Raw genomic sequence first — 22,233 nt, forward strand, 5'->3', positions numbered from 1 at the left:
CAAGACATAGGTTAAGTCAGTCTCCGAAGGATAAGCCAATACCTTTGAACTGAATGCTGCTTTTATTGGTTATGAAATTAAAATAGCATTGAAAAGTAATTTAATATAAATCTTCTCTTAGATTTTCTGGTTAGTTGTTGTAGTATTTAAATGCTCAAAGATTATACATTTACAGATTTTTGACACTAAAGAATGTATTTTACTATATAAATATTCAGATTTTAAATTCAAAATATTGTAGAGTTTAAGCTATATTTTTGTGCAATATCATTGTTCACATTTCTGCAACAATGGCTGATTTCTTCTTTATTTAGGTAAAATCTCAAAGTTTTAAAATAGTGCTTGTTTACATGATTTTTTTATGACAAATGATTTTGCTTATATAACATGCTGACGATGTTTATTTGTAAAAGTATTTTTTAAATTTATTTAAGTACCTCGCTAAAATGTTATTTACTGTTTACTGTGTCTGCTTTTATTTAGTTTTCTCTTACATATACTGCAAAAGTTGGCTTTAATTAAACATTCATCTATATTTGAGATTGTACTTCTAAAATATTGAATAGCGCTTATTTCTCCTATAGTGAATGCACCTCTTAATAATGCAGACAGTGTTTTCTGTTTGTTTTGAGCCTGTGTGTTTTAGCAGTTGCACTGTGTCCATTTGGATTTTCCAGTCTGCCTTGCCACTCAGGAGGCCCCCTTTCTCAGGTCATCTGGCAGGACCTGATGGCTCTGAAATAACTTTTAATAAGTCTGCTAAATAATAGATGGAGTGTTGGCAAAAATCAAGCAGGGAGGAGCAGGGCTGAGGACAGCAGGCTGCAGAGACGGACAACAACCAGGTCCCAGGCCCTTCCTTAGCCATCAGCAACAGCAGCAGCAGCCATGTTTAGTCTCCTGACTCACCTCCTCTCCAGACCCAGACTCTCTGGGGTCAGGGGTCGTGGACTTGACCTTGTGGCCCCCACAATGTTCACTTGGTTTAAGGTATAATTTGGGATTTATTCGGCAGGAGGCCCTGTCTCAGGCAGCATTATACCTCATTATCTTTGGGTCCTCTCTGTTCACACGGCACAGCCCAGAGCAGACGCATCAACACTCCATTTTACTTTAACCTTCGCAATCCTACAATCAATATACCTCCAACTGACAACACTATTCATTAAATGCATCTTAACTGCCCTGAACAGAAGATGATTAGAAGTCAAAATTTACTTTAATATTCAGGATTTTCAGGCCATATGCAGATTTTTCCTTTTGTGCTATTTAGAAGATATTATACATACATTTAAAAAATAGGAATATAGGGCAATGTAAAAAGATTTGTAATTAACACAAAAATAGCCCATCAATTCCAAATTAATCACAGCAGCAAAGGTAATAGCCAAAACTTATTATGTGATTTTTTTAGGATTGGTCTAATTTAAAAGTTAAAATCATTTACTAATTTCTTTGGCATTGCTTGTGAATGAATTTTGATTTTCTTCATTTTACACATAATTGTTAAATTTCATCTACAGGTGTGTTCAGCCCAAACACATTAATTGAAAAAATCAATTCTGATTTTTATTTGGGCACTTTAGACAGGTCAATTGTTGTTTAAGAGAAGCTGAAAATTTGCTTGTAAATTTAACTAGAAAATATGCTGACATTAGCCAAAAAATATATTCCTGGCCTAAATGAACTGGGCTATTCAAATTCTTGTCACTTACTGTATAAAATGGAGCGATATCTTTCAGATGCAGGCTAAAAAAGAGTGATCATTTCTATTATGTGTGCTTCACTCTAAGTGGGTCCCTGTGGAGGACAATTTTGGAGAGATCTTTCCTCATAAGAAACAAGCCCTGCATGCATTAATATTACATTAGAACCAGCATCACAGAGCCATCTGCTCAGTCAGGTAGAAAGCTTTTCATTGACATCTCCTTATCATGTTAATATAACACTCATCAAAAAAGACTACATTGTGGAGAGGGTGGGGGAGATGCAACAAAACGTGCAAAATTACGGATTATTCTTATGAGAAGTCTAAAAGGAGGAAGAGCCAAGAAAATGGTTATTTAGGTCACTTATTCACTGTAATGCACAAGAAAGAGACAAATGCCGCAGGAAAGACGACGTTTTGCGTGTGCGAATGTCTCGGTCGGAAATATGACATGCATGGCCAGTCACACACACACACACACACACACAGAGAGAGAGAGAGAGAGAGAGAGAGAGAGAGAGAGAGAGAGAGAGAGAGACTCCTCAATGCCGGCAGCAGGAGGGGTGCAAATCTCCAGCGAGAGGGAGACAGGTGCACGGCTCTGCTGTCTATACTGTTGCTTAAATGCATTTAAAGTCCTTTCTTAACACACACTCCCCCCTCTTTATTTCAATGAGATTATTCTTGTACTGTGCCTTTGTTGGCACGCCTGCGCGTTTGTGGGCGTTATGTTATATTTTAATGTCAGAGAAAAGACAAAAAGGCACACACACACGAAAAACATCAGAGGATATCATCTTAATTATAGCCTTCTTTTTTTCGTGTTTGGGGTTGGGTCTCTTCTCCAAGCTGTCGGGCACGGTGCCATCCTCCTACAGAATTAACTAAATAACGCTCCTCTAAACACGTGTCAGGTTAACAAAAGGCGGAGGGCTTTTTTAAAGGCGGACTAGGAGGCCGGGAGGCGGACGTGTGCTTGTTTCTGTGCCAAAGTTTGTCACTCTCATTTGAATGTGAATGGTATTTACCACTGAGAGCTGCTTATAAGGGCACCGTGTCTACAATACTGAAGGATTTTTTAATTAGCGCCACCCCCAACTCTCCCTCCCTCCCTTTTTGAGCTAATCGGGGCTAATTAGGCTTTATCGCGGGGTAATAGCTTGTATTAATTGCCTCGTGGGGCAACTGTTGAGGAATTTGGTGAGTGATCCAATTGAAACTGACAAGTTTATTCCGTCTATTTAATATTTATTAAATTCTAGTAGGACACTTGTTAGCATGAATACAATTAGGCCCAACCTTGCGAGCAACACATTTTAATTTGTAAACCTACTCCTGGAGCTCAAATCTAAAGCATTTTCATCGCAATTTAAATATATATATATATCTTAATAAATTATACTAATATAAATTACTACATAAACAAATTGAAATACATTTTATTTTAATTGAAACTCATTTTTTTTCATAGACACCATAACATTTTCAAAGACAGCATCATGCAGTGCCAGTTCGCCTAGTTTATGCTCTGCAGGGCTTTGCCAAACCATCCTGTCACCCTCCAAATAAAAAAAAAACGATTATTTTTCTATCATTTTATAAAGGTTTAAACGGCATTAGCAAATCTTTATAATAAAGCTAAAGCAATCTGGCCTCATTTGACTACTGCGCAGGATGTTTTTTTTTTTATTTCCGCTGAATTGGCAAACAAATCATATTGAACCTGCCACAATCAGACGATTAATCTACCTAGTTTGTTAGGTAGTTTGTTTTCAAGTTTCAACTCTAAACATCATTTATTTATCCCTCACCTTAGTCTCAACTCTCTCTCTTTCCTCAGACGAAAGAAATAATAATGTTTATTTAATCCTCATTATTAAGAGTTACATTCAGTCATTCATAGACCAAAGGGATTTCAAACATGACATCATAGTTACTGCAAGAACTGACATATCGTGCAGAGGATAGGGCCTGTAGTTTTACATAGCCAAAATTGATGTGCAACAAAAATAGCAACCTGAAACATCAATGCAGGATGGAAATGTATCTACTCGCGAGAATGTTTGATCATTAATCAATTAACATTTGTGAAACAAAATAGTCCGTGTTGTGGAAAAAAAATCGGACGATGAAAGCAGCCGAGCCACCACCAGGACATTTAGAAAAGAGCAAAAGAAATATTTAATTGCCTGCATGTTTCTATTTATGTTGGTTACTGTAAGCTATTAGCCCCCCTCTCTGTGCCATCCTATCCATGAAGGGCAAATATGGGCCTAAATGTGAAGCAGGTCTGGACAGCAGGGAGAGACTGGATGAGGGTTAGGGTGGATGTAGTGGGAGGGTAAACCCACCCCAAGTTAACACCCCTTGAGATTCGCACACTACATGTCACTTATACCTTATTCTGGGCTGAATATTTTATAGGCCCCAACAGCTAAAACCATCTGCATGTTATTTAAATATAAGGCGTTTTAAGCGAACATTTAAGAAATAAATGCCTTCCTGGAAATATTTTTAAATCACTTTCAGTTTTGATTTCTTAATGAACCTCACCAACTGGATGTTTCCTTTTACCTTTACATTACTGCTTTAACTCCGCAGCCAGTGACATGCAGGCCACTAAATGAATGCACCATTGCAACATTGCAACAGATTTATGTAAAAAAAAAATTGAATAAATGTATACAAACAGAAATGAAGATTTCTTAGAAAAATATTCAGGCGCCAGAGAACCAGTGGGCATTTGTCCTCACACTGAGCATCACTCACTCTGCGCTGGATTTCACAGCAGTTACATGGAGGCATATGGCTCTCAGCTGCCCCCCGCATTTGAAAACCCAACCAGCTCCGGTGAAGTTCAAGGTCTCTGCAGCCAGTAACCATTAACAGATCCGGGAGGACACAGGGCCTGCTGTCTGAATGCCTCTCTGTCAGTCCCAAATAGTCCAGTTTTTCTAATCATAATTACGATGTTATTGTTATTATTATTATTTTCATTGTTATTTTCATTATTAGTATTATCTAAATAATTAGTTAATCTGAGTTTGGCTTTAATTACTATTTGTTAGGGTTATTCGGGGTGCCATGCAGACATTTGATGATTTCTAGTTTAAAGTGATGTGTCAGCATTCACCATTTAGACAAAAGTAAACACGTCAGAATTAAAAAATGAAATGCGTCACTACGCATTTTAAGAATTTAGCGCAGAAACACAGAATTTAATATGCGTTTCAATCTCACATAGTTTACAAGAGGTGTAGCCTTGTCGCGTATTCCATAAGTATATATGAATGGCTCATCTGTGCCTCAGTTGAAAATGCTTTCCTTTTTTCCTTTTTTAACTTGTCATTTAAATTGTTAAGACACTGACCGAACATAAGAATCAGTGACTTTTAATTTTTAAAGCTGAAAGGTTAAATCGGAGGCTGCGTGCTGAGGGCCCTAATTAGACATGTGTTTTCGTCACTTCAAACAATCAAAAGCTTTAGCCATACATTACTTTTTTGTTATTAACATTTATTATTTTAAATTTAAAAAATGTCTAAACACTGGTTGCTAGATGGCCTGTTCAGAAAATAAGAGACACTGAAGAGATGTCATTATCCGCAGGATGCTACTACTTTCAGGAATGAACACAATCACTTGATTTTGTTTTAATTGCAACTGTATGCTGATTTTTGTAACAAATTCTTGTTAAGATGTCAAGTTAATGGCTTGTCCAAAGTCATGTGATTTCAGAGAAGAAACAAAAGTGCAGTTTCTCTGACTTTCACCACTGGAGTAATTTATAAAAGTATGTATATATTATGAACAAACATATATCTGAAATCATCTTTTCTAATACAATAATGATACAAACAACAAGTGAAAAAAAATCAAGGATTATATCTAAGATTATGACAATATAATTTGAACTAATTAATATGTTTCAGGGATTTTGAGGGATGAAACAATGTCATCTATTCATACAATAGATAGATTCATAGATAGATTGTCAAACCATGTAATATACTCTATACTGAAGAGACACCTAAACTTTTCATCAGTTTTTTAACTTAAAAATAAAGGCACACCAGATTGACTTTAAGAAAGGAGACAGAGAGAAACAGAACACAAAAAAGAAGAAAATGAAGGTGCAAATGATACAAAAAATGAAGAGAAAGAATAAAAAAAAGAAGCAGAGTAGAAGGTTAAGAAGCAACACAATCGGATGAAAAGACGCAGTCAGTGGATGATAGGTGGTCCCAGGTGTCTGTAATGACATCAGAATGAGAGAGATCCTGCATCTGCATAGTGGAAGAGATCCTGTTTCCTCAGAAAGTATCTTCATGAGAGACAGGTCACGGCCAATAGCCTTTGTCTGACACATAATTGGTGATATTGATTATAGGTTATCATATGCTGCAGGCCATTTGGAAGATAATGCTGCAGGGGTTAATTTGTCAGCCATTAACCTTTTGGACTGGTGGATACGTACGTGTAAATTAAGTTTAAAACAACTTCTAAATGGGACACCTAGCCTCATCTGATAAATGGAATGCTAACATGTTTAAGTTATATTACAAAACAACACCATACATGACAGTTTGAACACATTTGACAGGTGGTTACTTGAGCAGATAAGGGTTAAGATTTCTAAAAGACAGTCATGTGCTCTCCAAATTACGCCCCCCCCAAAAAAAAAAAAACTTCCAGAGCAGCACCTACCATGAATTCTTATACTGACCCATCATCTAAAAATGAAAGTGACATTTACAGGAAACACCTTTTCCTCTTTCCTCAAATCTATGAAGTAGCCGCTTGCCTACATGCCTACAGGACTGAAAGTTGATCCAGTCTGTCAATCCAAACTAATGGCAAGGGAAAACTTTAAAAAGAAATGTCACTTTGTAGTAAGGTAGTAACTAAAATTAAAGCTTCCATGTGATATCAATTTTATATTCCTTCACTAAGTTACGTGAATATGATGAATGCTTGTTAAATCAGTAGTAAATATCATTATATAAACAGAATAAACCGCCAACCATATAGAAAACTATCATGTCTGTCGCTATATTAACTAAAGCATTATGATGTTTATCATTAAAATTAAGAAACACATTGAAATGTAGGAAATTTGGTAAATGTGAGTTTACTAACCATTACTGCCTTTAAGAAAATAGAAATGAACATCTCCCTATTTCTATCTTAATTTTATAAAAAAAAATGTAACTGCTACATTTCAGTAACCACTTCAGGGTAAAAAGTTACAATGTTGCAAAGCAGTCAAACAGATTTAACTGCTTCAGAATCATCACAGTTTGCCTCATATTTTGTTTTTTTATCTCAGCGAGGAATAACACATCAAATACACCAAATCACAGAAAAGAGAAAAACTGTAACCTTTGAGAAAGTCGATCAGAGGCGATCAGAGGTGTAGAAGCACCTAGTACAGCCCAGAGCAGTAAAGACAACCCACTTCAACTTGAAAAACATGACATTTGCCACCTCAGAGCATAAAACGTGTCTCTCTAACTCTACACCTGTAAACCTGTAAACCCACACAATGTAGATCAAGAGGGAAAACAAGCTATTCTCACTCCAGCAAACACTATTAAAAGTTACTCAGTAATAGACGAGTACTGCCTTGTATACAGTGTGTGTGTGTGTGTGAGTGAGAGAGAGAGAGAGAGAGAGAGAGAGAGAGAGAGAGAGAGAGAGAGAGAGAGAGTGTGTGTGTGTGTGTGTGTGTGTGTGTGTGTGTGTGTGTGTGTGTGTGTGTGTGTGTGTGTGTGTGTGGGAGGGGGGGGGTGTAAAAGTGAAAGCATTAGTGAGTGCTGGTCAGCAAATCAGTCAGTCAGCAAAGCTCAGTTGACAAAGTGACACAGAGCAGGGCAGCTCCACAGAAAAGGAAGGCACAGGTACCTGGTTGGAGCAGTCCGGTGGCGGGATCAGCCCTCCAGCTTGGCATGCATTAATTATCCTCCAGAAAGATGGGCGCTCTATAGGTTCGCTCCTGACCCGGCACTCCTACTGTCCCACAGTCAAAGAAAAGGATGGATGGAGAGGAGCAAGAGAGAAAGAGGAAGAGAAATGGGATGTGAGGAGAGAAGAGAGGGAGAGGGAGAGACAGAGAGAGAGAGGGAGAGTCAGATCCACTGCTGCCCTGACACCATGACTGGTCCACGTGAGATTGATCACACACTCACGCTCACACACTGAGGCCTCTGCAGTGACAGGGGGGAACTGCCAAGGAGTAGCATGCTTTGTCTAGCCTGGGGGACACGGATCCACAGACGCACGAGCGGCCACAACGCACATGCACACACTTGAATGTTAGAGACGTGTCCAGACACGTGCACGCACTGACACACACAGACACACACACAAACACACATGGCCTATGACTCGCACAGTGACTTATGAGTTTTAGCTATAATTAAAGCTTTTTTTAAAATAAATCCATCATTTCACTAAAACTGGACTCAACATGCCTTATACTACTTTTTCTCATTCTGTCATCCCACCAGACTATGAAAAGGATTTGATGTTTCAGAAGCTCTCATTAGCATTCACTGGCTGCCCCCTGCACATCTGTTCAGTAGTCTAATGCCTGTTAGGTTGCGGGGCAGCTGAAAATGGACAGCAAAATAAAAAGGGTCAAAAGTCTGGCACTGAGAAGCAAGAGGACTGTGATTATACACAATAGACAATAAAAGAGATGCATATGAGCGGCGGCAGTGTGCCTGGCCTCTGCACCTTCAGGGAGGACAAGGTTCACACTAATCTCATGAATGCCTTATACACACAGACACACACGCACTCATAAATGCATGCCATCTACTTGCAAACAAAACAATTGTCAGCATCCACCCTAATTGCAAAAATTGTACAATTGACATTTACATTCAAATGTGCTTTTTAAAAATGCATTTAAGTTGTATTTTGTATTTTTTAAGTGTGCATTTAAGTTGCCAAGTTACAGGTTTACTGTCACTTTATTTTAGTGTCATATTTTTTTTTTAATAAAGTAATTACAGACCGCATCCTCCCATTACATACATACAGTTAAGTCAAATAAACATGAACCAGTGAGATATAAGCAGTGATGGTTATGATGAAAATCAATTTGCATTGCATTAACCAAATATAAAGGCCGCCAGTTCAGTTCTCCACTGCTTAGAAAAATCACATTTCCCAAATCAGCCATCCCCTTCAGCTTCTCCTGTCACTAACCAGGAGGGGCCGTCTCAGTCAGCTGGCCTCTATATGCAGATTGATCCAGATGGACATGGAGTCCAGACCTCTTGTCCCCCATAGACCCTCTGGCTGAACTTGACTCCCAGGACTACAGATGGGAAGGAGGGCCCCTCACCTTTGGTGAACCCTGGACCCCAACACCCTCACCCCCAATATGGCAAACCGCAGGCTGAGCCACCTATCCAGCATCCAGCATTAACAATCATTCCAGATTGAATTCAGGTCGCTTTCCCAACAGCTATCATCACAGATAGCTGATCAATACTGGGACATTATCACAGAACGCTTCCTCAAACACAGTGTCAACATGCGAGTCCTGGTCGGAGAGTGTGTGTGTGATCACTGAGGTGGAAAGGAGCCGTGGCCTGGCGGTTACGCAGAGGAGCCTCAGAGAGGAGAAGCCTTTGAGCAGAGCTTGAACCCTGGGGGGCTGCAGGTTTGACTGGCTATGTTGCTGAGCATGCTGGGCCACAACTTAAAAGGAGATCAGAGGGCTGTACCTCAGAGCAGCAAAGCCTTCTTCCTTCCTTCTCCTCATCTCTCTCTCTGAACACTCTCAGCCTGACCATTTTTTCCATACTTTTACAAACCACTGTACATTTCACCATGAATTCTGGACAAAAATTATACCATTTGTGCACAAAATAAATTAAATATACAAAATCTTATTTGTAAAGAAAAAGGCAGCGCTGATTGAGCGAGATACCTGGGAGAGATACCTCCATATGGGAAACTAAAGCTCACCAAATTAATAAAAATAACATAATGCATCATGCTAGAGACATGCAATGTCTTACTAACAAAGCTAGTGGCAGTTTGGTTTCCAATAGGTTTCTATATAAGCAAACATAGGTTCTCAGGGCTCTAAGAACCCATGTCCCACCGTTTCACTGACCCTGTGACCCTAGGTGCTACAATCGGTGTGCAGTCTGAGTTGTTGTCTTGCCTGGCTTCCCTTAGGGCCTTTCATGCCACTCTAACCTTGTTTCTGATCCGTTCCTGCTCTGTGCTGCTAAGTGTCTCACATATTGGCCTTATCGGAGGCCTATGTGCACCACAACATTTACCTTGCTGGAACCCAGCAGAGAGAAAGCCTGTATCTTCATCAAACACCAGTCAGCAGAGAGAAAAAAGGGATTGAAGGACTGCTTTATGAATTATTAAGATTAAAATCTTTCTCTTATTGCCTATCCTTTCCTTCTTCCATTCCATTTTCTTCCCTTTCTTTTTCTTTTTTGGTTAAATTTTAAAACATTTATATCCCTCTGTTCCTGAGTAAACGAGCTCGGGGCCGATTTTCCATTAAAAATAAAAGTTGAAGAGAGGAAGAAAGAGAAGAGGTACGTAGCTTGGTTGGTTTTAGTTTTTAGTCATCTTTAATCAGCCCGGTGTTTCTGTGCTAGGGAAGAAAAGAGTCAGATGAAACAACTGCATAATGATTTTTTTCTCACTAGTTTTCTTCAGTCTTGGATGTTGGAAACTTAAAAGGAATGTAAAAGAAAGACTTTCTTACCTTTTATTATTACTGTCAGCGAGTCCTTGCTCATTCCAACTTTGTTCAGTGGTCTAAGTAATTTTCCAACTTATTAAAATAATGATGCATTAACAATGTACTTGCCATTATCCTAGGTCAGGTATTTTTGAGTGGTGGATTCATGGCTGAGAGCCTGAGCATTTCTTTAATGATAGTCTGCCTGTATCAAAGTGACTGGCCTTAACCTGTGACATGATTGCTTTCTATTTTCCATTTTACCTCCAAATGTACTGGATAAAAATTGCATAAATTCATTAGGTAAAATACATGAGCAGAGGCACTTGGAGTTTTTTTTTAAAGGTACAACAGTATAGTGGCTTCATTCACACAAAACAAGCTACAATTTTGCCAGTCACAAAACTGTTTGATTTGACAAAGCTGTCATAAAGACAAAGATTGCTAAGTGATCAAAACAAATCGTTTCTCTTGTACAACTGTACAAGCTATTTAGACTTGTGGTTCATTTCAATCAAACAGCACAGCATCTGACTTCATCAATTAATTCAACCTGAGCTATAGAGAAGAGGGAGCTATTTGATTGGCATAATTTTTAGTTAGAAAGAACAATGAAATCAGTGGGCTCAGTGTTTCATTTAAAAGAAAAATGTTCATACAAAGTGTCTTGGTCAAGATTTGCATCAAAGAAACATGTAGATTTTCATAATAATTTCAATTTCACACAAAAAGCACACAATGGACATAAGGCAGCTGAAGACCATTATTCAGGGAGACGACCTGAGTCTGACTTGCGAATATGTTCTCAACTCTGAAGGGCCATCATAACTTGAGCATAAGAGCAAAGGTCATAAGGCCCTAAAGGAGCCATCGGGATCCAGGAAATAATCCAAGTGCTCCACAGAGGGCACTCAGCGTTGGCTAGTGGACAAGTCAGACTAGAGGACAGAGTTAGCTGCATCACAGTGGACTGCTTAAACAATGTGTGGATCTCACATACAATCTGTGGTCTTGGGCCTGCTATTTATGATGCAGAGGTGGGGGGCTCACCAATGTGGTCATACATCCTGAGTAGTGTGTGTTTAAATGTGTTCTTAATAAAATATTTCTGGGGCTGTGCGGAGTGGCGGTCCCTGTGCTCATTAGAGGTCTCTGACCAGCTTGATAAGTGCGGCTCTCCTCCATAATGATTTATTAAGGCTGGGGGTGGGGAAGGCTGGTGGGTCCAAACTGCCTCAGGACACTTCAACCACAGAGACATTTAAGGGTAAAGGCTTGGAATAGAGGGTGCCTCTGAACAGATTTACATCATCCAAGATGCATTTCAAAATGAATTATGTAAGACGAAATGAAATACATAGGAGTTTCACAATTTCAGCCGCTCTTTTTCCCCCACTTCTTTTTTCTTCTCTTCCTTCCTTCCGATGCTCTCGTCTGCATCGCCCTGAGGTAAATTCATGGCCATTTGCTTTATACAGCAGAGCACTAATGGACAGACAGGGGGACATAAGAGATAGAGTTTAAAAATGAATGGAAGAGAGATGGTCAGATGTGCACAAACAAACAAGTCTGACTAATTCACAGGTTTAGAGTGAGCCGTGTTGGGCAGGGCTAGGATGGACTAGAGATGCAGGCCTGATAGACTAAACGTATGTAGTTTAGGGTGACTGGGGTTGTGGTTTGTGGGGTCAGGGGCTTTGTCACACTGCTGATTCCCCTCTATCAGTGAGCACAGAAGTCTGCAGGCTGACTTGGCTGTGAAGCAACCAACAGTTTAACAACCTATTGGATCTAACTGGTCTGTTACAACCAGAATAAATATATTTCCGTCACAGCTGTGCAAAGGTAACATTTCCTATGGAAAACTCTCTTTAAATTGTCAACAGGTGCTTTTAGCGAATATGGCATGTATATGCAGCCTGGAGGGGATGCTGGGGGCGCTGCTTGTGTGGCGACCTGTGGCCTGCAGAAGCAAACAAGCGTATCCTAATCCTTGTGTATGTCTTCTAACATATGTCATTAGTTTTGATTTGTTTTTTATGTGTGTAAATGAATTGTCTATATGTACTTCTGTTTGCACACTCGCTTGCCTTGAATTGCACCTTGAGGGACGAATAAAGTATTTTGTATTGAATTTAATTGATATAGTTTTATATGAAAAAAAGTATAAGATAGACATCTGCAAGCAGAAAGCAAGCAATATTTACAAAATGGAGGGAATGAATGGATCCACTATGCCACCTCTGTTTTAGATGTTTTTAAATGAGCTTAGTTTTTAAAGCTGTACGTACACCCAAGCTATAAATATTAATTACATAGTTTAAAAATATCTGAAAATTATGACAAAACAAATCAGAAAGCATGTAAGGCTTGGACGTTGGTGAATTGTAAACTAAGTCCATATAACAAGACCAGGTCAGCATCTCTGCAGTTAACACAGCAAGAGCAACATAAGAGAACCAGCTCCTTCAATTGAATACATGCTACAGTTTTGTTACATAGGATTTACCCTAAATCCAGTATCATATTTCTGTAGTCGCATGGTAGTCTTGAGCTTCAACCGACATTCAGTAAAATAACATTTAGTCCACTTTAAACAAATAATCCTGCCTGCCACATGGTAAATTCTTCTCAAGGCCATATTTGTACTACTATCACAAGATGTCAGAGTTCTGCGAAGGATCATATAAGGAGAAAAAAAAGGAACCTGACCTATGGAGCAGGGTGTGAACAGGCGTGGGCTAGAGCTGGTCAGCTGACATTATGAGAGCATAGAGTCAGGAGCGCTTGAGACTAGTGAGTCATGGAGGCATCTCTACAGTGAAAAGCTTGGTATCCTCCAACGGAGGAAACAGGCTTAGTGGTTTGAGGATAGATCTTTTTTTCCTTGCCACAGTTAATTTTCAAATCTCCAACATCCTATGGCTGTCTGTTTTTCTTCTTCTTCTTTTCTGTTTTTTCTGCTTTTATTCTTTTCTTTTAAAATGAAACTGGAGCTGGGGCGGTGATAGTGATAGATGGCTCAGCGCTCTAACACTTTATCCAATCCGGCGCAGATTTCATCCAATAAAGAATCACTTGTGCACTCTCAAACTAAATGGAAGTCAGGCAGCGGAGAGAAAGGGGCTGCCGTGTGTTTCTGAGCTGCGAAAATCAAATTTTCTTAAAGCTGCCGCAGCAGTGGCTGGCGGAGAAGGCAGCAACAGCCATGACTGGCCCGGGCCACGTCTGCACACACAATTTAATCCATCACAGAGCTCCTGACACCATATCAATCAACCTTTCATCAGCATGCCCCCCCCAAAAAAAAAAAAAAAAAAAACAATATTTCTATTCAATCACCTCTGACTGAACCAGGCCTACAACCCACTGACCAATGGGGAGGACAAGAAAACTCCAGCTGGTTCAGAAATCTTTTCACATGAACACAAGCATAAAGTAGAACACATGCACTCTTGCTTATTCTCATGTGTGTGCTAATGCACAAAATGGTGGAAAAAATGTTCAGAAATCTAAGCCCTTCTTATTGCTTCTCCATGAAGTGCAACACACATGTGGAAAAGATTTCTACATTTAGAAATGAATAGGTGTAAATAAAGAAAGTATAAATACTAGGGCTGCACAATTAATCGAAATATTATCGAAATCGCAATATGGCCAAGTGCAATATCCAAATCACAGAAGCTGCAATTTTTTGATAAAGGTAAAATGTGTTACAAAACAGCATTATAATAAAGTACTGTACTGCTACAGAGATGCCCTGGCCAACAAATCTTGTTCTCCAGATGTAACAAAACGTGACTGTTTGGTACAGACCCCAACAAATTTCACATTATCATGATTTTAATAGTTTTTTCAGTGAAAATTATTATTTTTTTTACCATATCGTGCAGCCCTAATAAATACACTGTATGGACTCCTTAAAGTGCTGATTGTTTATAATTTAAATATCATTTCCGCAGAGATATTGCGTATGTTACGACAGCAATGACACACCATCAAATTCTCTGTCGTTCTTTAACTTTTACTGTATGACACTACCCCACCACCTCTCCACCTTACCCCCTCCCACCGCTGTCCTTTGTTCCGGGAATATAGTCCCTCTTACCCCCTCTGTATCCCACAGGCTGTGGCTCCAGTGGCCTATGATTTATAATTCATAGGGGCCGCTTTTATATGGGACCTTAGTCTACCTGATACTCTGCCACTGGGCCTGTCCTGGGACAGTGGGAGGGGGGCTCTTCATTACGCCTGGCACCGGAGTTCTAACATGACACCCGCCTCTTTGAAGCGCTGGTGCTGTATGTAAATTGGTCACAATAATCTATTTTTCCCAGTCAAGGTACTGAGTCATATTCCCGAAATGGATGCTGTTTATTTTTTTCTCCTGTCTGCCATTTTGTTCTTAGCAACTTTCTCACTCATGTTCTCTTTTGCTCTCATTCTTCCCGACAAACAAACACACACATTAACACGGTACTTTCCTCACTGAAAACTGAACTGAACTTTCATTTTTCCACTTAAGCCTTGCCTTTTTCATGGACATGTGTGTGACGGTGCTCTTTCTTCCTCCAGGACCTGTAAAGCTCAGGTCTCAGGGTATCCACATTACTTCCTCTCCGGTTCGTTCTCTGCTCTGACCTCCCTGCATACCAAGAGAGGTCTCCAACTCAGGCTGTGCTCTGTACTCTGTGCTTGGCCTAGGGCTCTGCTTGGCCTCCATGCTCCACTGGATCCTTAAACCCTGGTGAGGCTCCAAAAGGCCAAACACTGTACTTGTTGTGGATGCCCCACCACCCACCAGTGTCTCTGGTGCTGCGGGGGGGGGGCTAGTCTGATTGCCAGCAGCAGCTCAAATGACATGAGAGAGCAGCTCAGCCTGGATCAGACACGTGTATTATTGTTGTTGTTGCTAAGTGCTCCTGACTAATTATTCCTCCCTCATTTGCAAACAGGGCTGCTTCTCATTTACATATCAATGGGGGTGAGCGGAGGGTATGATGTCAAGGAGTGCGGGTTAAGCGTGTGGCTAAGCTTGGGGAGCACAGGGGCCATCATCCCTACAACAAACAGAACCCCCACTCCCCCCCACCCACCACCCACCCCCCCGTGCCTCCAGAACCCACATCACTACCATGACACCCCCTGCCGTGTTACTCTAATAAACAGACCAAACAGAATGGAAGATAGGCTGTTGTTTGGGCGAGGGGGGAGACTGACATAGTGAAGAGCTCTCTGTCAAATCAGCGGGTTGCCCCTGGATTAGTTCAGTTGTAACACAACCCCACGCTCCATGGAGATCATTTAGGCAATTATCAAGAACAAGGCGGACTGCAGTGTTGAACAGCTCACTTCAAAGGCCTACACCAGATGAACAGTTTCAGCACACTGGTCAATTTCCATATAAGCCACCCCCCTGCTCTCCTTCACTCAGTCCTCCTCTGCTTATGCCTCCAGGCATTTTGACTGAGCTAATGAACATAACACCCCCTCCCCACCCCAAACACACACTCTTAGCTACTGTGTGATGAGAAGTTCATGATGCGCTCTCTCTACTGTCCCTCTGAAACACAAAGAGAAGCAGGCCCCAGTGAAGGACAACAGTGACTGCCAGACACTCGCCTTATATCTGCCTCTATCCACTGTGAGAAAGTGAGAGGTTTTAGAGTTTGAACATGCAGAATATTCCTCTGCATTTGTAAAACTGATGGGGTGCTGGGATGGGAAGAATGCATCACTTTTAAAGTTAAAGTTAAGTATCCTTTCAGATGTTTATGGTAAAGACTGAGACTCCAGACTGTGTCTGCATCATCATGTATTACTAACTGTGGGTATGAAGTTCACATATCAATTAAATTTGATAGACTTGTACTTGTATTTGAATTTTTTGAATCACTGTCACAATCTTACAAAGCACTTCTTGTTTGTCATACAATGATAAATTGTTTTATGAGGTTATAATGGTCCTATTTTTGAAGAAATAATATTCAGTATGACTGTCTGTGATTCATTAAATCATACAGAACTGCTCCTCTACAGTCTGACAATTTCCAGTAACTATAATTAAGGCTAAGATGTCTCATTGAGCAGTGTGACAACAAAAATGTTGTATTAAACACACCAACATTGCCAGGTTTTGCTCTGTATGTGTCTCTCTGTGTTAAGAACACACAGATCATTTTCTAATGGAAATGTTAAGTCTTTTAATAGAGTTTTTCTTTACTGTGTCTGCTTATCCAGAGCCACTTCAGAACAAAACTAAACCCTATATCTAATTGTCTTTTCTCTTTCTCTCTCACTGTTTCTCAAACACACACACACACACCCAACAAGCTCTGTGGCACCGGACTTTCTAATCAGACTGGGTCATGTTTTATTGTAAAGATCCAAGACAAACATACAAGCAACCAGATCCTCCACTCAGGATAGAGTTTCTAATCATGCACTATAAATTATTCAGCCTAGAAAAATCTGCCCTCCCCAAATGTTTATTGATGTAGGACGGACAGTGTCAGACTGGTGACATGGATATGGATGCTGCCATCAAAGTTCGGAAGGAGCCACACGGTAAGGCGGGGGTTGGCCCAGGTCAGAAAGCCAAGGATAGATACTCAACGCGTCAGATGAGAGAAAGAACCTCAGCCATGGAGATAATCGATTGACTTTGAGGATGCAGAGGAGCAGAGACTTAAGAGCTGACAACAGAATGAGACAGAGAAATTAAATGTAGTAAATGAGGAAGATAAAACAATGGCACAAGTCTATCAACAAAGTTACAGAAAAAGAATAAATGATAGTTGTTAGGTGTTGTGCTACTAGAGCTCTCCTATTTATTCAGTGCAGTTAACATAAGTTAGACCTCTATTAAAGCAGCATCCATTTATTAATACTAACATGGACACATTATATTGAGATGAATAATTGAATAATGCTTAAGGAGATACTTATATTCAGCTGCTCAATACTAATGACAGAAAGTAATTTTGTGAATTTTAGGAGCATAATGAATCTCCATATCCTTTTGTTCTGACAAGTCATATCCAACAGAATGTAACACTGCCCCCCTCAGCACTGATATCTTAAAATTATGTTTTCTTTAAGTGTATCAAATTCATATATAGAAATATAATATACTATCACAATCTCCAGTTTCTCCTTCCATCCCTTTCTCCTGTCCTCTTCATATCTTCCCCATTAGATCAGAGTGGGTGTCAGAGAAATTGGCTAATTTGTATTTGTTGGAGATGTAAACTTGTTTAAATCTTTAATAAAACAACAAGGATGAAATATCAGACATCAGCTGCAGAGCATGGAGGACAGCATTTTTATATCATGTCATTTCATTGTGTGTGTGTGTGTGTGTGCCCTTTAAGTTTGCAAATGGTTTCCTGGTGATATTATTCTTATTTGAAATATTTACCACCCCTTTCTGAATCTTCAGTGTGGGCACCAGAGACCGCATTCATCCACAACCCCCTGGCAGCAATTTCTCAAACATTTCACAAATGAGTTTCATATATTTTAACGCGTTATTGGCTTCATTTCTAAATAATGTTATATTTTGAATGGCGCTGTTGTTGCACAATGGCAGATCACTTAGCAGGAGAGGAAAAAATGGTCAGCCCAGCTCCTGAATGAGATTGTTCTTTTTGTTTAAAGTTATTATGCAAGTATCATCACTGTATCTGTGAGTGGATGACTGGTTTAATAAGATGGAGATTCTCTCCCCCGTGGGAGCTTATTGGAATAGTTTCAAAAAAATTACTGCGGCCATTTTGTCTTCTTATCAGCTTGCGAGAGTATAGCTTACATCCATCCTGGAAAAAAATATGCTAATATTGTCTGTGTACTAAAAGGTAAGTGTCAGGACAAAGGTCTGCTTCTTTGTCATGTACTGACTAGCATTTAGTCCAGATGATGGGACTCCCCTCAGCTGATAAAACACATAGTATCCAATGATTTCTCGCATGTAGCAATCACAAAGACTTTCTATTAAGCAACACCAGTGTGTATCCGCATTCAAACTAATGAAGCACTTATTAGTGTGTGTGTACTGTCTCTTCTAAGTGTGAAAGAGAGATGGATAGACAGCGAGACAGGCATGTTGCAGCTTTATGATGTGTGTCTCAGCTGAATCCATGTCAGTACTTGACTGTGTTTTTTGTGCATGTTTGCGTCTGTGTATTTGTGCATGTGAATGTGTGTGGGTGAGGGATTGGGAGGACTTCAGGTATGTGCAGCCTTCCTCTCTCTCTCTCTCTCTGCTTCTGTTAGGCTTTGATTTGAGCAATGTAGGAGCAACGCTACAGCGTGACACCCCTAAGAAAAGACAGGTCCGTTGCCAAGAAATACTGACTGAACACTGACTGAGTGTTTAATATGGCAGAGGAGGTGGCGGTTGAGCAACCATAGGAAGAAAGAAATTCACAATTTTAAAGCTTTTTAAGGCTATAGAAATCTACACAAGGTTCAACCAACACAATACAAAGGATTTTTGTTAAATTTAGGAGAACTAGATCAACCCATCGTTTTGTCCATTATTATTATTCATTTGTGTTTTCACATTTACATGCTGCTTTCCTCTTCTCCAAGGTCCTCACTGAGTTTTGGCAGATTCCAACAGTAAAAGAAAAAGTATTCATATCTTCTCCTTAAGTAAAATTACCAAAATATAAAAATACTTTACATACATACTTGTTACAAAAGTTTTGCATTCAAAATCTTACTTAAGCACAGAAGTATTAACAGAAAAAAATACTTAAAGGATAAAAAGTCAAAGTACTCTTTCTGCAGAATGGCCCTGGTATGTTACATTATTATTATATATATAATTACTATTCCTGAAGCATTAACATGTAAGCAACATTTTAATGTCGTGGTTAGTTGATGTAGAGCTAAGTTGAACAGCTTAATATACTGTTGGGTAAACTAATCTACAAAACATATCATGGTCATATGTTTTGGATGTAAAACCTAAATCAGCAGAAAAGTAAAGCTGTCAAATAAATGTAGTGGAGTTAAAAGTACAATATTTCCAACTGAAATGTAGAGAAGTAGAAGTATAAAGTAGCATAAAATGTAAGCACTGAAGTAAAGCACAAGTGCCTAAAAGTTGTACTTAACTACAGAACTTCAGCAAATGTACTTAGTTACTTTCTACTTCTGGACCACGATGCCACCAAATGCATGTCAGTATCTAAATTACAGTTGATCCTTATCTCAACATCACTAACTGCACTGAGCCTCTAAACTCTAATATGCTGTCTTGCTGTGTTATTGCTTTATCAGTCAGAGGCACAACATCAGCAGATGGGGGAGTTAAAGCATGACATTCCTGTGTGCTGCCTCGTCCTTTAAAGAGATCAGGGCTGGCACCTCTCTCCACAGGCCCAAGTCAATCATGCAGTCTGTGCAACAGAGACTGTCTCCATCCCCACAGGAGCACTCTGACCCTCTCATCTAAATACTGCATGAATTACATGTGCTGGGTTTCCTGTACAGAGTTAACCACCGCTGATAAAGACAGATGTTCCTCTGCACAGGGACCTGCTAAATTTAGCTCCTCCAGATGGCCATACTTTTTTCTCACTATATATGTCAGTGATATAGATGGGAAGCTCCCTCAACAGCAAGCCTCATAGTGATTCAGGTTAATACAGTCTAGAGACTAATGTAACACAAGCTAGTATGCTAACGCGTATAATTTTATGTTTTTGACTGTGGGAGCATTCTACAGCTCAGTGGACTTCAGTCCATATGACGTGCCTAACATTGAGAGCTGATGTCAAACAATAACCACACTCTTTCTCCCATCTCTTCTGTCACTCCCATCTAAATATATGGCTCAATAAAGATGAAATGCAGTATCAAACACCCCGAATATTGTATTGTAATAAAGACTCTGGTATCACCTCAACTTGGAGTGAGCTTGCAGGCCATGACTCATTCATTCACTTGTACAGTATCTGCTAGGCTTAAGGCACGTTGAGAGCCAACAATTATCAGCTACTATAGGTCTTGTGGAAATAGTGGCAGAGTTTTAATAAGTATAAATACTGACATGTAGATATCAACAAAGTCCATATGATCAAAACGCATTAGATTTATTGCCTGGAAGCAAGCTCCACATAATGAAATTTAATCCCCCAGATCTATATCAGTAATTGTGGTGCATTACTTCTAATTATGGCAGCAGCATTGATAATCCTGTTAATACCAATCAGATAGACAGTGGAAGCAGAGTTAGGGAGGGCAAGCAAGATGAGGAAGAGGAGGGGGAAAGGAGAGAGAACACAATCATGTTAAATGGCAATGGGAGTTTGATCAGAGAAAGAACAGACTTAGAGGGAAAATAACACATACAGTAAAGTACCAAATCATTCAAATGCTGGTAACAGTAATGCCCATAATTACTACATTGAAGGCTTTTTTAAGCAACTTTAATACATTATAAGTGAGTATGTGCTGGCTGTAATCTCTTGTGTGTTATGTTGGCTATATTTTTTTATCAACCACACATGGCTCTTTTGTTGGTTCTTTGGCTATAAAATTTTGTACAGACATTCATGCTCCCAAAACGATGATCCCCACCAAATGCCACCAAGAGGTTGGCATTTGTGGTTGTTATTGACATGTCTTTACAAGTATTGGACGCAGTGCCATTGAATTTGGCAATTCATGTTCCCCTTAGGATGAATTTGAATAAGTTTGGTGATCCTTTGATTTTTTTTTTTTATCTAGTGCCACCATCAGATCAAAGTTCTGCAATGATCTGCAAAACCAACGCCATTCACCTCAGCCTCGGCTGTATTTTGTGTTTAGTGCTAATTAGCAAGTGTGGTGAACATGGTAAACATCATACCTGCTGAACAGCAGCATGTTAGCATGGCTGTAGATGTTTAGTATTTTGACCTCTTATGGCATGCATATTTTTGCAGGTCTGTGTGGATGAGACCATTGAGGCTAGGGACCGAACCAGTCTGTTTATCAAAATGATTTTTATTTGCAATTTTTACATTTTGATAACGATGTTTTCTTAACCATTTACATTGATTAGAAACAAAGTCTTAGTTACAAGGATGGTTGAAATGATGAATGGGCAATGTCCTTCCATGGTCCTACAACAGTACTGTCCCCTCAACCCATGACTGGCACACTTCCAATCTATTCACTCCACCCCCCACGCCCCATATCCTCCTGTCCAGCAAAGAGATGCTGCAAAAAACTGATTATTTTAAACATGAGGCTGGATGAGATTTGATGGAAAGGTGGTGATAAAAAAGGCAACATAGAAAATGGATGAAAGGCATATAAAACAGATGCAGATCAGCAGTAGAGGCAAATCCCTCCTGTGTCCATCTAAATGAGTCCAAAGGGGACCAAACAAAATGGCCTCCCCTTGGTCATTTACAATTCAAGTAGCCCTGTCACACAGCATGTTATTAAAACGCTCACATTTTAGAAATATCCTGCATTATGCCAGTAATGCTTCATTAACGTCCTTTAAAAAAGCAGTGCAAGACAGGACTGACATGAGAGAAATAACTCAATGAAGAGAGGAAGTGTCTGAAGGAAAAAGTTAACTTTCTCTTATTTTCCCTTTGTTTGCCTGAGGAAGGATGTTAGTGGAAGAGAGAGGAAAACTCAGGCAATGCTTGAGCTCCTTCATCCTGCTTATTACAGTGCCGCCCCAGCTCTCTGTCCTCAAGCCTTTCTGCGCCTCACTATTTTAACTACACCTGTCATTTGCGGTCCAGTCATTTTACCTCTCTGCTCGGCTTTCTTTCGCCGCTTACAG

The 22,233-nt window shown here is 39.7% G+C and overlaps 1 protein-coding gene across 1 annotated transcript in view; it reads right to left on the reverse strand.

Moving 5' to 3' along the window:
* The window catches only part of zfhx3b (zinc finger homeobox 3b), a 296,238-nt gene that overhangs the window by 231,725 nt on the left and 42,280 nt on the right, over window positions 1–22,233 (reverse strand). The window contains exon 2 of the mRNA XM_044200100.1: window positions 7,613–7,717. The gene's annotated coding sequence lies outside the window, so the exon portion shown is untranslated. The remainder of the gene's footprint in view (window positions 1–7,612; window positions 7,718–22,233) is intronic.

The sequence above is a fragment of the Siniperca chuatsi genome, linkage group LG1, assembly GCF_020085105.1.
Source record: "Siniperca chuatsi isolate FFG_IHB_CAS linkage group LG1, ASM2008510v1, whole genome shotgun sequence".
Classification (NCBI taxonomy): Eukaryota; Metazoa; Chordata; class Actinopteri; order Centrarchiformes; family Sinipercidae; genus Siniperca; species Siniperca chuatsi.